This window comes from Trachemys scripta, chromosome 1 (genome assembly GCF_013100865.1).
Source record: "Trachemys scripta elegans isolate TJP31775 chromosome 1, CAS_Tse_1.0, whole genome shotgun sequence".
NCBI lineage: Eukaryota > Metazoa > Chordata > Testudines > Emydidae > Trachemys > Trachemys scripta.
This window is the reverse complement of record NC_048298.1, coordinates 232,333,812-232,347,143: the sequence shown is the minus strand read 5'-3', so window position 1 is coordinate 232,347,143 and position 13,332 is coordinate 232,333,812. Positions and strand designations below refer to the sequence as shown.

The 13,332-nt window shown below is 48.8% G+C and overlaps 1 protein-coding gene across 1 annotated transcript in view; it reads right to left on the bottom strand.

The window, feature by feature from the left end:
* Window positions 1-10,855, bottom strand: part of LOC117870722 (interleukin-1 receptor-like 2) — a 41,742-nt gene extending 30,887 nt beyond the window's left edge. The window contains exon 1 of the mRNA XM_034758017.1: window positions 10,828-10,855. The gene's annotated coding sequence lies outside the window, so the exon portion shown is untranslated. The remainder of the gene's footprint in view (window positions 1-10,827) is intronic.
* Window positions 10,856-13,332: the final 2,477 nt, after the last annotated feature.

Sequence of the window (13,332 nt, the reverse complement as noted above, 5' to 3'; positions counted from 1 at the left end):
GCCCCGCATGTCCCTATTTTCCCGGACATGTTCGGCTTTTTGGGATTTCCCCCTGGACGGGGATTTGAGTCCCAAAAAGCCAGACATGTCCGGGAAAATCCGGACGTATGGTAACCCTAAAGGATGTGACCACACATTTCCCAGTTTATGGCTGCCTCGCCGAAGGCCTTAGCCTAAGAAATCCAGGCCTCAGACTGTCCCTTACACCTACAGAGAGTGATTTTGATTCTTTCTTTTATACCTCTATAACTAGCTAAGTGATAATAATACACCTAAATTCTTAAAGTATAGGCCTTTACAGACAGGCTTGAATATCTATATCCTAACACTCCACCCCCTTTTTTTTTTTTTTTTCTTCTTTTTCTTTTGGGATTTTCCTGCCCAGGTATTCCTGGAAAAGCATAGGACACATTTTTTGATAGGGCCAGGCATTAAGGCGAAAGGTGTTGATATTTTATTTGTTTCACTGGCCCTTGTGTAGTACAGCGCCCTGCACCTTTTCTCGAACGGGCATACCACATTTATTTTAATTAGTGTTTTAGACTTTCCACTATAGTGGGCCCAAGAAAGTTGGGTTTGGGTTGTTTTGCACACTGCAGAGTGAAGAGGGCTTACTACATTACTTATAGGTTATTTTTATATGCAACATAACACAGGTACAGTTAACAATTTACAGCAACACCGAGTCCTGACCACTGCAGTATGGTCCAATATTTGAGCCACCACCAAAACACTGCCCTTTTTTTCTTTGACAGGGTTAAAATTTTAATGTGTCCAGTTGCTGGCAGTTGCAACAAGCTGCCCCTGCAGGTTTTGCATAGGGCTACCATACGTCCGGATTTCCCCGGACATGTCTGGCTTTTTGATCTATAAATAGCTGTCCGGGGGTGGGGGGGGGGATTTCTAAAAATCTAAAAATGTCCAGGATTTCCCCCGGTTGGCTATTTATAGATCGAAAAGCAGCAGCCAAGCACTGCTTGGCAGCCAAAGCCCCTTCCTGGCTCCCCCCATCCCCTGCAGCCTTAGCACGCCATCCGGCCCAGCAGCTGTCTTCCCCCTCCTCCCCTCCCCTGAACGCTCCGCCCCCTGCTCCTCCCCCACCCGATTCCCGCGAATAAGATGTTCGTGGTAAGTCTGAAAAGAAGCAGGGGCAGGCGGGCAGCAGCAGGTAAGCTGGGGGCGAGGGAGGAGGAACACGAGGAGGAGGGCTCCGGGGAGGCACGGCGCGGCCCAGTCCGGCCCCAGCCGAGCGGCTCCCTCCGGCCCCGGCCGCTCCAGCCCAGCTCGGGCCCCGGGGCACCGGACCCAGTTCCAGCCAAGCGGCGCCGGCCTGGCCCTGGGTGAGCAGCCCCGGCCCCAGCGGATCCAGCTCGGCTCGGGCCCCAGGGCAGCGGCACTGGTTCTGGCCGAGCGTGCCGGCCCCGGCGGCTCCGGCCCAACTCAGGCCCCATGGCGGCAACCCCGGTTCCGGCCAAGCGCACCGGCCCCAGCGGTTCCGGCCCGGCTCGGGCCCCAGTACGGCGGCTCCGGTTCTGGCTGAGCGCGCCGGCCCCGGCGGCTCCAACCCGGCCCTGGCCCCAGAGCGGGCGACCTGGCCCCAAGCCCCGCGACCCTGGCCGGAGCTCCGGCTGGAGCACAGCCCAATTCCTGGGCTCTCGTTAAATCCGGCCCTGGTCAGGGGACAGGGAAGGGGGGTTGGATGGGTCAGGAGTTCTGGGGGTCCTGTCAGGGGGCGGGGAGCAGTTGGATAGGGCATGGGAGTCCCGGGGATCTGTCTGGGGGCAGGGGTGTGAATATGGGGTGAGGGTGTGGATAAGGGTCGGGGCAGTCAGGGGACAGGTAGAGTCCTAGGGGGGCAGTTAGGGTGGGGGGTTCTCAGGAGGAGGCAGTCAGGGGACAAAAAGCAGGGAGGCTTAGATAGGGGGTGGGATTCTAGGGGGCAGTCAGGAGAAGGAGCAGGGGGGCTTTGGGAGTTCTGAGCAGGGCAGCCAGGGGGTGGGAAGGAGTGGATGGGGGTGGGGTGGGGCAGAAGCAGGGCTAGAGCAGGGCTCCTCACCCCTCCCTCCCCACTGTCCTCTTTTTTGATTGTGGAAATATGGTAACCCTAGTTTTGCATGCTTTTGTTTACATTATAAAAGTTTATTGAATGTTTACAGAGAAATGTGTTATTGTTCAAACCAACTTAACCACTTGGTATGGAATTAGGCAGTATACTCCGGTTTGCTTATTTACAGCAATAAGATTTACAGATTAATTTGTGCTTCAAAGTTTAGATAGCGGCGTGTAGATGTGTGTAGTTTGGTTAGGGGCTAGTGTAATTGTGCCCCCTAGTAATATTTTTTTTTTCCCCAGCAAAACACCTTATACACAATACACCCAATTGTCCACCCCCTTGCCATAGGCCTCTTCTTCTTCATAGTGATAGGAGAGGGGCACATTTAAACATCTTTTCTGGATTTACACCATTTTACACACCCCTTCATTGATTTTTAGTGAGCTCCTCCCCTTCTTATTATTTTTATAGGGCTTGTGGGGCCCACCTTGGTTGCCTTTTCTTTTTTAGGTACCATGGTAGCTATTAGACAGGTGCTGGCCTTTTAGTTAAGCATTTTGCATTTTTATACACATTTTCCCCCCAGGTCAGCCTTTTAAAGCCATCCCCCACCCACGTCATGCTAGCAACAAGACAAACACCACAGACAAACATCACAAAACATAGATTTATGGTATTTTGGGTTATTTTTTTCTGCTGGCGCCAGCATGCTTGTACAGTATTTGAAAAACAAAAGAAATAATTTCCACCCCCTTTGGTGGGGACAGATTATTGCTTAATAATAATACCAATTTCTCTTACAAATTTTTTTGCTAAATGCTGGAAAAACAGAAGAATTACCTCCAGGCTGTCCTTATGTTGTTCTATAGTTAGGCTAGTGAATTACTCCACTTACTGGTCATTTATGAAATTTATGAGGTGGTGTGCCTCAGTTTCCCCTTTTGTACAACAGCCCAGGTTTGCAATAGTTTTTTTGCTGTACCAAGCTTTAAGTTTATTTTCAGGTAATATCTGAGAGACCACTTTAGATTTTAGCTTTGCGCACACACACACACACACACACACACACCCTTTCTCTTAGGGTTAACCTGTCCCCCTTATTTTTAGGCTTGACTTGCTTTTTCACCTCCCTTTTCTGGAGGGCCATAATTTGAGTCTTTTAGTAGCTTGTTTGCTGACCAGATGTATTTATTATTTGCAGATTCTTTGTGCTGCTACTTATGGGCAGTTTTCTCCTTTCCCCATCAGCTAGGTAATTTGCATTTACACAGAGGCTTTTTTGGCTTGCCTCTGGATTCAAAGCTATTAGCAGCTTAGAGACTGTCTTAAAAGGGACATATTTTACTTTCACCAGAGTTTTGATTACTTTTCACTTTCATCTCCTGATCCAAAACACATACAGCTTTGAAAAAGAAAGCACAGCCTATTGTGGCTTCTTTTGGAGCCCTAACAGGATTTTAATTAAGTTCCATGTTTTGTTTGCATTACTTTTACCCCCTTTTTAATATACACTGCACACGTCCTGGGAAATAGTTTAACCTTCATAACATTATATTAGCCATATTAATTTTACACAAGGTGTAGCTGCCTCCCCTGTGCCCACAGAGTTTTCATGCACCCCCAAAGTGACAGTCCGGTTCCCCAGATCCACTCCAAGGCTCAATGTTCCCATCATTGCTCCCCTTTTCCTTTTCTTTTTCCTGTGCACACACACAAAATTCTATTTTTTGCCTAACATTCCTTGCACTGTGATTACTCTTTGTTACACAACTGTACCCTGATTACACTTTCTTCTTGTACAACCAGAGACAGCCAGGGGCAGTTAAGTTTTAATAGAAACCCCTGACATTCCTTTATTGTTTTTGATTATATTACCTAATAGTCAAATAATTTTGATTAGATTATTCCTTCACCTGCTGCCTGCAGCAGTCCCCTATAGACCATTTCTGTGGGAAAAGGACCATTTCCCATCAGAATAGCTGTAAAGGCTTCTAGGGACAGAAGCATAGTGGTGGTAGTAGCCACTTTACCTGACCCCCTGGTATAATTTAATTACCAAGCTTTCATTTAATGTGACTGCACAGAGTTGCACATACAGTTACATTTATATAACTGGGTTTTATTATTAAACCAAAAACTTACTTTTTGTAACACACAAGGGTTACCTGTACCATTTTTACAACTTTCAAATGTTTACTTTTCTTCAAACCCTGTATTATCAATTTTTGCAAAAGATATTTGTAACTTTTTACTTACTTCTTTAAATCACTGACTCCTACATTTAGTTTTTTAAGGTAATGCACTTTGTCTTTAACAACTTAGCACCAAGTACAATTATTGCCACACAGCTGCCTTAACCTGTGCTGTTTTTACCTTGAGACTGTTTAAAAGGCAGTAAAACATTTGTTTTCATGGTTGCCCATGGATCTTTTACTCCAAAAATTCCAGTGGAATACAGCAGACCTCCATTATACTTTGTCCCAAACAAAAAAAACAAAATAAAATACCCAAAACATTTTACATAAGTATTCCTGGATCTGGGAGAAGAGTGGGGGTTGTTACCTGCTTCTGCAAAGCCTGTCAATTTTTACTTTGAAATCCCGCCCCCCAGCTCCTGTCTCTAAAGGTGGTCTGTTAACTCTGCTTTTAACTCTAAACCAGGGGTCGGCAACGTTCGGCACGCGGCTCGCCAGGGTAAGCACCCTGGCGGGCCGGGCCAGTTTTATTTACCTGCTGACGCAGCAGGTTCGGGTCAGCACATCGCTCGCCCCGCTTCTCACCGCCCCCATTGGCCTGGGACGGTGAACCGCGGCCAGTGGGGGCCGCGATCGGCCGAACCTGCCGCATCAGCAGGTAAATAAAACTGGCCCGGCCCGCCAGGGTGCTTACCCTGGCGAGCCGCGTGCCGAACGTTGCCAACCCCTGCTCTAAACCCTATTGTGCCAAATCATCTTTAACCACCCCTAACTAATTTACAACCCTTCAGCAGCCCTTGCTGAAACAGCACCAAACTTGAAAGATTACTGGCAGCTTCCCATAATGCTGCCCTTACTTCAAACCTCTCACAAGTGGACTGAAGTGCCTCCTTTCCCTGGAAGGCATTCAGTCCCAATGGGCAGGGACCTTCTTCCACTACCCATATACCAAAGGAGGGTGAGCTCCTCAGCCAACCCCCATCCCTCTGGGTCCCCTAACATCCCTCCTTGGCGTATGGCAGCAGCTCAGGTCAGCATTAAGCCATTCTCTTCCGATCGCTGATCTGTAACCACACTATCGGAGAGCCTCCTGGGTTTGCAATGGAGATTGAACTGAAAGAACCTTTTCCAAAGCGCACTGCTTCGTAGTCATGGGAGCACAGCCAAATTTTGTTGAATCTCTGGTACAAGATCAGTAAAACTATGGACTTCAGCAAAAGCACCAGGAATGACCACGTGTACCAGCAGATAGCTAAAAAGCTGACAGCTCTGCAGATTTTCTAGACTGGTGAACAGTGCAGGGAATGTATTCAGAGGCTGAAGAACAAGTACTAGAAGACCAGGGACAAGAGCCACACCTCGGGTAACTCACCAACATGTCCATTTTATGATGACTGTGCCTAGCACGGAGCCAACTGTGCTTCACAATGACTGGTCAGCCAGGATAGTGGCCTGCTGGCCCCTGAATCCAGCATAGGGCTTGATGGGAGCCAGAAGCAGGCTCCCTGCGAGGAGCATGAAGTGATAGTTTTAATGAAATGAGTCCCAAAGTAGGCTGTGGATCAGGATTAACAGTGAATTATTGGTCCCTATGCGGCAGGGCTGTTTGATCCTCCCCCCCCGGCCGAGCTTATAAACAAACCTGGTCGAGGCAAAAGCCACCTCAAAGCTCAAAGAGTATGAGGCACCTTTACAGTTTATTATTACAGTAATGGGAGGGATTTCTGCTGTAAGAAACAATGCAATAAGGATAAGTCCCGGCTAGCAGCATGGCCACTAATGGTAGACTGCATCACAGTGCCTATGTGACTCTCTTCTTCTTCTCTTTTCTCCCCCCAAGTGGCATTCAAAATGGCAACTTGGAATTTCAAACGTTCATAAACAGCTGTAAAAGTCATTTTAACTGTTAAGTCACAGATGTTTGTCAGGGTCAGTCATGTTTTTCTTTCAGTAATAAGAAATTTGCCATTCTAATCACTCCTCCTGGGTCTATGGAGCAACCTGTGAACAGCGAACTGAGTGTGTGTGTTTGGGAAACAGTATTTTATTTCCAAATCTAGTCCATTTCAGTTAGAAGTAGTCCATGCAGTCAGCAGGTCACAAAATCAGTTCTCCAAGTGTCAGTTTTTTCTCTGAACTATGCCAGAAGAAAGCTGGGTGGAAGAAAGCTATAGATTTCGACATGTTTGTTGAAGCAATAACAAAGTAAGCCAAGTGTGACCTAATGGTGAGCAACTCCAGATAGTCAGTCATACTGCAGGGGTGGGCGTATTTTCCAGGCCCCCCGAGGACAGGAGACTAGTTCACTCCACTCACACAAACCTCCTATTTGGTCACTATACGTTAGAATACTTCAGCTGTACACACTGCAGATTTCCCTGTAGCCACTTGGAATAACATTTCCCTCTGCCAATAGGGCACCACAAGAATAGTTATGTCTTCCAAAATGTGAAAGGCCTGAAATGACAGAAATAACCTTTTGCAGCATGGGCACACTACACACCCCTCACCATGAGAAGAGAGGGGGGGATTTGTAGCAGCCTTCACCTACCTGAAGGGGGGTTCCAAAGAGGATGGAGCTAGGCTGTTCTCAGTGGTGGTAGATGACAGAACAAGAAGCAATGGTCTCAAGTTGCAGTGGGGGAGGTCTAGGTTGGATATTAGGAAACGCTATGTCACTAGGAAGGTGGTGAAGCACTGGAATGGGTTACCTAGGGAGGTGGTGGAATCTCCCTCCTTAGAGGTTTTTAAGGCCCGGCTTGACAAAGCCCTGGCTGGGATGATTTAGTTGGGGTTGGTCCTGCTTTGAGCAGGGGATTGGACTAGATGACCTCCTGAGGTCCCTTCCAACCCTAATCTTCTATGATTCTAAGTCTGCCTAGATGTCTTGAGAGGTCCACAACTTTCTCAACCAGCCTGTAATTCACCATGCAGTTCTCCCAATCACTACAAACCCAACTCTCTATATTTCTAATATTCTCAAAGTAGGTTATAGACTAGGGGTGGGCAAACTACAGCCGTAAGGGCTTGGATCCAGCCCGCAGGATTGCCACCCCTGTAGCAACGCAGGCACCTCGCCACTCCCAGAAGCGGCCAACACCACATCCCTGTGGCCACTGGGGAAGGGAGGGCAGAGGGCTCCGTGCATTGCCCTCGCCTGCAGGTACTGCCCCCCACAGCTCCCATTGGCCAGGAACGGGGAACTGCAGCCAATGGGAGCTTCGGGGTGGTACCCACAGGCGAGGACAGAGCACTGAGCCCTCTGCCCTCCCTCCCCCAGCAGCCGCAGGGACGCGGTGCCAGCCGCTTCCGGGAGCAGCGCAGGGCTAGGGCAGGGAGCGTGCCCTGATCCCAGTGCGTGCCGCTGCCACCCTGGAGCAGCTTCCGGTAAGTGGCACCGGGCCAGAGCCTGCACCCCTCCTGCACCCCACACCTCAACTCCCTGCCCTGAGCCCCCTGCCGCACTCTGCCCACACCCCTCCTGCACCCCAACCCCTTCCCCTGAGCCCCCTCCTGCACCCCAACCGCCTTTCCTGAGCCCCCTTGTACACCCTGCACACCACCTCTGCCCCAACCCCTTGCCCTGAGCCCCTTCCTGCACACCGCACCCCCTCTGACATCCCAACCCCCTGACCCAGCCCTACATTCATGGGCCTGGATGCAATTTTCCTACCCACCCATTAGAGACTATATGGAATAAATACACACATACACATAGGGCTCACTACACCCACTCTCAGTATGTCATCTGTAGACTGGAAATGGCCATCATTTTGTAGCAGCAATACAAACAACTATTTTTTTTTTTAAAAGAAGGTGAAGAATAACTTCTATTGAAACTACAGAAAAATTTAGAGTGCATAAGACCAGTTGAAATTTGAGAAAAACATTGGTTAGCTATCTTAGTCCTAGAGCTGGTTAAATAATGAAAATAACTTCCATTTCCCACCAAAAATTCAACCTTTTTGGAAATTTTCTGACCAGCTCTGACTATACCTATGAATAGCGTGAGGGAAATATTTAAAAAATTTCTTGCTAAAAATTTTTTAAAAAAAATCTGAAATACAGTGCCCTAAGACACGACCTGGGGGTGTTACGTTACAGAATAAAAGCATCACCAACATGTGTCTTAAAGTAGTCATCTTCCGGTCAAGTATTGACCAACCCCAACTCCTGCTTAGCTTATGAAGTATAACAAGAATCACAAACCTAGCAGAAATGGACACAGGAATGTTGATCCCAAAAGGACAAATTAAACAGACGTGCACAGTGGCTGAAACCCTTCATGATGGACACAATTTCTTTTAAAAAATTATTTTGGTTTGCAATTAGCAATTCTTGAATCATTTCAGGTATTAAATTTCACACTAAAATGTGAAGGCCATGTTGATGTAAAGAAAATAAAAATGTATTTCTGTCAAGGAATTGTTCACTACCTTTTGTCTGTTTTCTAGTTTTTTATATTGGAAATGCATGAGTGAAGAACAGTTAATATATGTTCAAATATAAGCACATTGCACCAGCATTTAAAAAAAAAAAAAAAACATTCAATGAAAGTGTAAAATTTTTATTTGAGTGAGAAACCAGGGATACCAGAATGAGAAACCAGCGGTATTAGCATTCAAAATGTATAAATCCTAATATTGAATTTATCAACCTTAATTTTAAGCAGAGAAAATGAAGGGTTAATTTATATATAGCCCTTTTACTACAAAACAATTTTTGTTGGCCAGGGCCCAAGTAGCACAAACTTATCATTGCTCTGCATCGTATTGCCCAATCACTCCCGGAGTAGCCTTTATTTACCACTCTTACACCTAAAAAGCACTAAAAATTCCTTCTTTTGTGAATGTAGGACTATAATAGGTTGCCAAAAAAATATGAGGTGTGGTTCTATGCAAACTCTGTCAAAAGTGTACTCTCTTACATAAGTCTGATCCTGCATTTGTTCAGTCTTGTTTATCAACTGCAATCACATACATTAGTTTTTAATGCTTTTTATACTTGCAGAGCATGCTGGATTCTGCCTCTGTCCCTCAGAAGTGCTTTTTGGCTTCCACTGTCACATGCAGCGGTGTTGTAGCCCCAGGATACCAGAGACGCAAGGTGGGAGTGGGGAGGTAATATCTTTTATTGGACCAACTTCTGTTGGGGAGAGAGACAATCCCAACCAGACCTGAAGAAGAGCTGGTGTAGTAAGCTCAAAAGCGTGTCTCTCTCCCCAACAGAAGTTGGTCCAATAAAAGATACTTCCTCACGAGGGCCGGTGGAAGGACGTTTCGTGCCCTAGGTGAAACTTCCACCTTGTGCCCCCCCCCATCCCTGAGCCCCTGCCCTGAGGCGCCCACAGCAGCTCCCCCCCGTCCGCCCTGAGGCACCCCCCTCTCACCCCTGCCCCGCCTCCTCCCCGAGCACGCCGTCACTGCTTCACTTCTCCCGCCTCCCAGCCTTGTGGCGCCTAAGCTGATTGGTGCTGCAAGCCTGGGAGGCGGGAGAAGTGAAGCAGCCACGGCGTGCTCGGGGAGGAGGCGGGGCAGGGGTGAGCTGGGGTGGGGAGTACCCCTGCGTGCCCCCCCCCCCTTGCTGCAGGCGGCCCTCCCCGCGCTCCACTGCCCCAGCTCCCTCCACGTAAATGCTGGCAGCGACCGGGGAGGCCTAAGATCTGGCCGCTGTTCCTCACCCACCTTGTCTATCTATTGCAAGGACGGCCAAACTTAGTGGCCCTTTGAGCTACATACAACAGTCTTCAGAAGCTCAAGAGCCATGGCACACCGGCCAGAGCTCGGGGATTCAGCCCCATGGGAAGTGCCTGCTGGGGCTCAGGGCTTCAATCCCCCGGAGGCACCTGATGGGGTTTGGGGCTTCAGCCCCACTCCTGCTGAAGCCCTGAGTCCTGGCACGTGCACCCAGCGGGGCTAAAGCCCCGGGACCCTCCTCGCCACTGGGCAGAAGCCCCTACTTCACGACCAGGCAGAGGTCCTGAGCTCCCCCACCCCCAGTCTAGTAGATGGAAAATGGGGGGGGGGTCATTGGGGAGTTCTGCAAGCCACACTTTAGAGGTAAAAGAAACGCATGTGGCTTCCGAGGCTCTTCCAGTCACTTGCATCTGTGCAAACCCACTACAGCCAATGGGCAGTACAGACACCAGCTAACAGCACCAATTGGTCACCAGAATCTTATTGTTGGAGATTGTGCAAGAGGGTGCAGGGCTAAAACACAGAGGTAGGAGGGTCAGAATCTTTTTAGCTGCACATTAAACACCTCTAAGCTCCAATACAGAAATTATTGAAATACGCATGTGGAAACCTGTGCCGTTGTGAATCACCTTGCAAAAGAAGAACAAGTTAGCTAGCTAACCCCTCCCCGCCTTCCCCCCATCACAGCAGCTTCTCCTCACGCCAACCCTTGGGTGAGCAGGGAGCCACTGGGCTTTAGTTCCGTATTTCAGGGCAGAGGGGAGGAGAATGGCTGCAGTTCAGCTACAGCTGGGAAGAGAAACTGGTGTCCCCACTAAAAGGAGCAGGCAGGTTTCAGATCGCTTCGCCCGTTTTTCCAGCTCTAGGAGGCAGAAGCTCTTACCTGTGGGTGGAGACGGGAGAGAGCTGGTCCCTCGCTTCAGCTTGGGAGCGAGCCAGCCCCTGGCAGCTGCCTCCCAGGAGACACGAGCCAGCCCGGGGATGCTGCTCTCTGGGGTGCGCGGCAGGCACTGCTGGGAGGGGAGACGGGGCGGCCGGGGCACGCCCCAGCCTGGCCGCGCTCTGGGATGCTGGGTGAAAGCCGAGCGCTCTGTGGGGAGATGGGAGCACATGCGGGGAGCCTGCCCCTGCTCCCGCCTGCCAACCCTTCCCCCGTTGCCTTTGGCGCCCCCCGAGGCGGCAGCGGGGTAACCCGGGCGCCACCACAGAGACTGGGGCCAGGCACCAAGTCCCCCTGCACGGACGCCGGAGCCTTGGGAGCGGGCTGCAAGTGGTGAGGGAGCGGCTGGGCGGTGCCCTGGCGCCCAGCGCGCTGTGCCGCAGGTTCATGAGGGAAGCGGGCGCGGTGGCTGCTGACCCCGCCCGAGAGCCCGGCTGCTCCTCCCTCCCACGCCTGAGCAGCAGCAGGTGCAGCCCCTTCCCCACCGTGCTACACCGCAGCCCGCCGCCGGCCGGTTTGCAGCCGCTTGGTGCAGAGGGGACAAGCCCCGCTCTGCTGCTGCCCGAGGCGGGAAGCGTAGCTAAGGCACCGTAGGGAGAAATCGCTCGAATTTGAGATTTAAAACACTTTAAATCGCCGCGATTTGGGATTTCAGCCAGGAGGCCGCGTGGTTGCTAGGGCCGGTCGTTACACCGGCCCTAACCTTGCGTCAGGCAGCAGCAGGAAAAACAAGCCCGGGCAGAGAATTTAGGGTTTGATTGAATACACAGTTGACATCTCCGCCCACGTGTCTTTCCAGGCACATGTGCAGGAAGGTATGTCACGCACTAGTACAAATACGATTTATCAGACAGAGCAGATAAGTATTTTGGCTCCAGGCTCCTTGAAGTAATTTTCCTTTCACTGTACAGTACTGGCTTATAAGTAGCAGTTTCTCACAGCGCACCTCTGCCTCACTCCTGAAAATGCCTTGGGATCACAGCCTTTACTGGAAGTTGCATATAAAGCCTGCTTGGCAGACCCTGGCTTCTAACTCCTCTATTGAATTACATTAAAGGAGAGGAGTCTCTTTTGAACATTACTACACTACCTTTTATGGGGACTCATTAATACTGTCTAGCACTTGTGTTGCCGGCACAGAGTGCCCGAGGAAAGCAACAGCGGGGTTCGTTGCCCGGTGTGCTTCGCGCCAATGAACACACCAGGGTGAAGAAGCAATCAAAGTTTGAGATCTCAAAGCGGTGCAAGGAGACTGGTACGTCTCAGATCAAGCACACTATCATAAGCAGCTTTTCTCTTTTTATACATTTTGCAGCTAAGCTCTTCCCTTCCCCTCCTATAGTAGTTACATTAAGCAGGTAGCAAGCAATTACATTTAAGCAGTTAAATCATCTTGGAGGCTATAAGTCCAGGTTGTTAGTAACTTTTTTTTTTTTTTTTAATTATCATCTTGTCCCTTTTTTTTTTTTATTTGTTATTTTGCCTTTCAGCCAGAAGTATGCAGACCTTATTATTACTGCTTAGTGCTGCACCTGATAACAGGCTGTTACACATTCCAATTTCTGCATCTGGCTTTTGAGGTCGATTAGAGTTTGAACATGGAGGAACTTTGGTTCATTTAGGCCTAGTGCAGGAAGGCTTCATCAACACTTGTGGTCTTCCACCCTCCTGAGTTACCTAGGGTTATGCCTACTGACACCAACACTTGGATTTGTAGATGTCAGAAAAAAAGTGAAATCTAAGATCCCAAAAACTGAATGGAGTCTTTATGGCCAAGTCCCTATGGCACTGACCATTTTATCAAAGTTATCAAATAATACAGATACTGTACATACCAGTTTTAACCACCAACTTCTATTGCTTATTTGGTCCATCCTACAATTTGGCTGATGTTCCTCACGTCTAGACAACAGAATTTTTCAATATTAATGCAGTTTAGCCTCGCTTAGAAGAATACCAGTTATCCAAAATTCCATTATCCAACGCCACATTATCCCCAAATATGTACCTTGTTGAAATGTAAAGGGACTATAGCAACATAAGTGTAGCATTTCACACCCAAAAGTGTCCCTGGCTCACCATTCTTACTCTCTTAAGCTTGTCTTTTGTCCAACACTGAATGAACAGGAAAGTAACTAGAATATGAGACATTCACATTTAAACATTTATAACTCCATCCCCACAATATATGAGAATGACATTACTTTTAAGTATTTAGGTTTTGTTTGTTGTTTTGTCAGGAAGGTGTTAGTTAATGTCAAAGGAACTACAGAGATGTTTCCTGCCCTGCCACTCAGAGGGAGTGTTTCCACCTGGGATGAGAGTAGAGGCAGTCCAGTTTATGACGTTCAACTTACAACAAACAGCACTTAAATTTCGGAATTGACATCCTAATTCGACTTACGACGTTTCTTTCTACTTTAACGCTCGGTCCTGCAATGGAGTGGA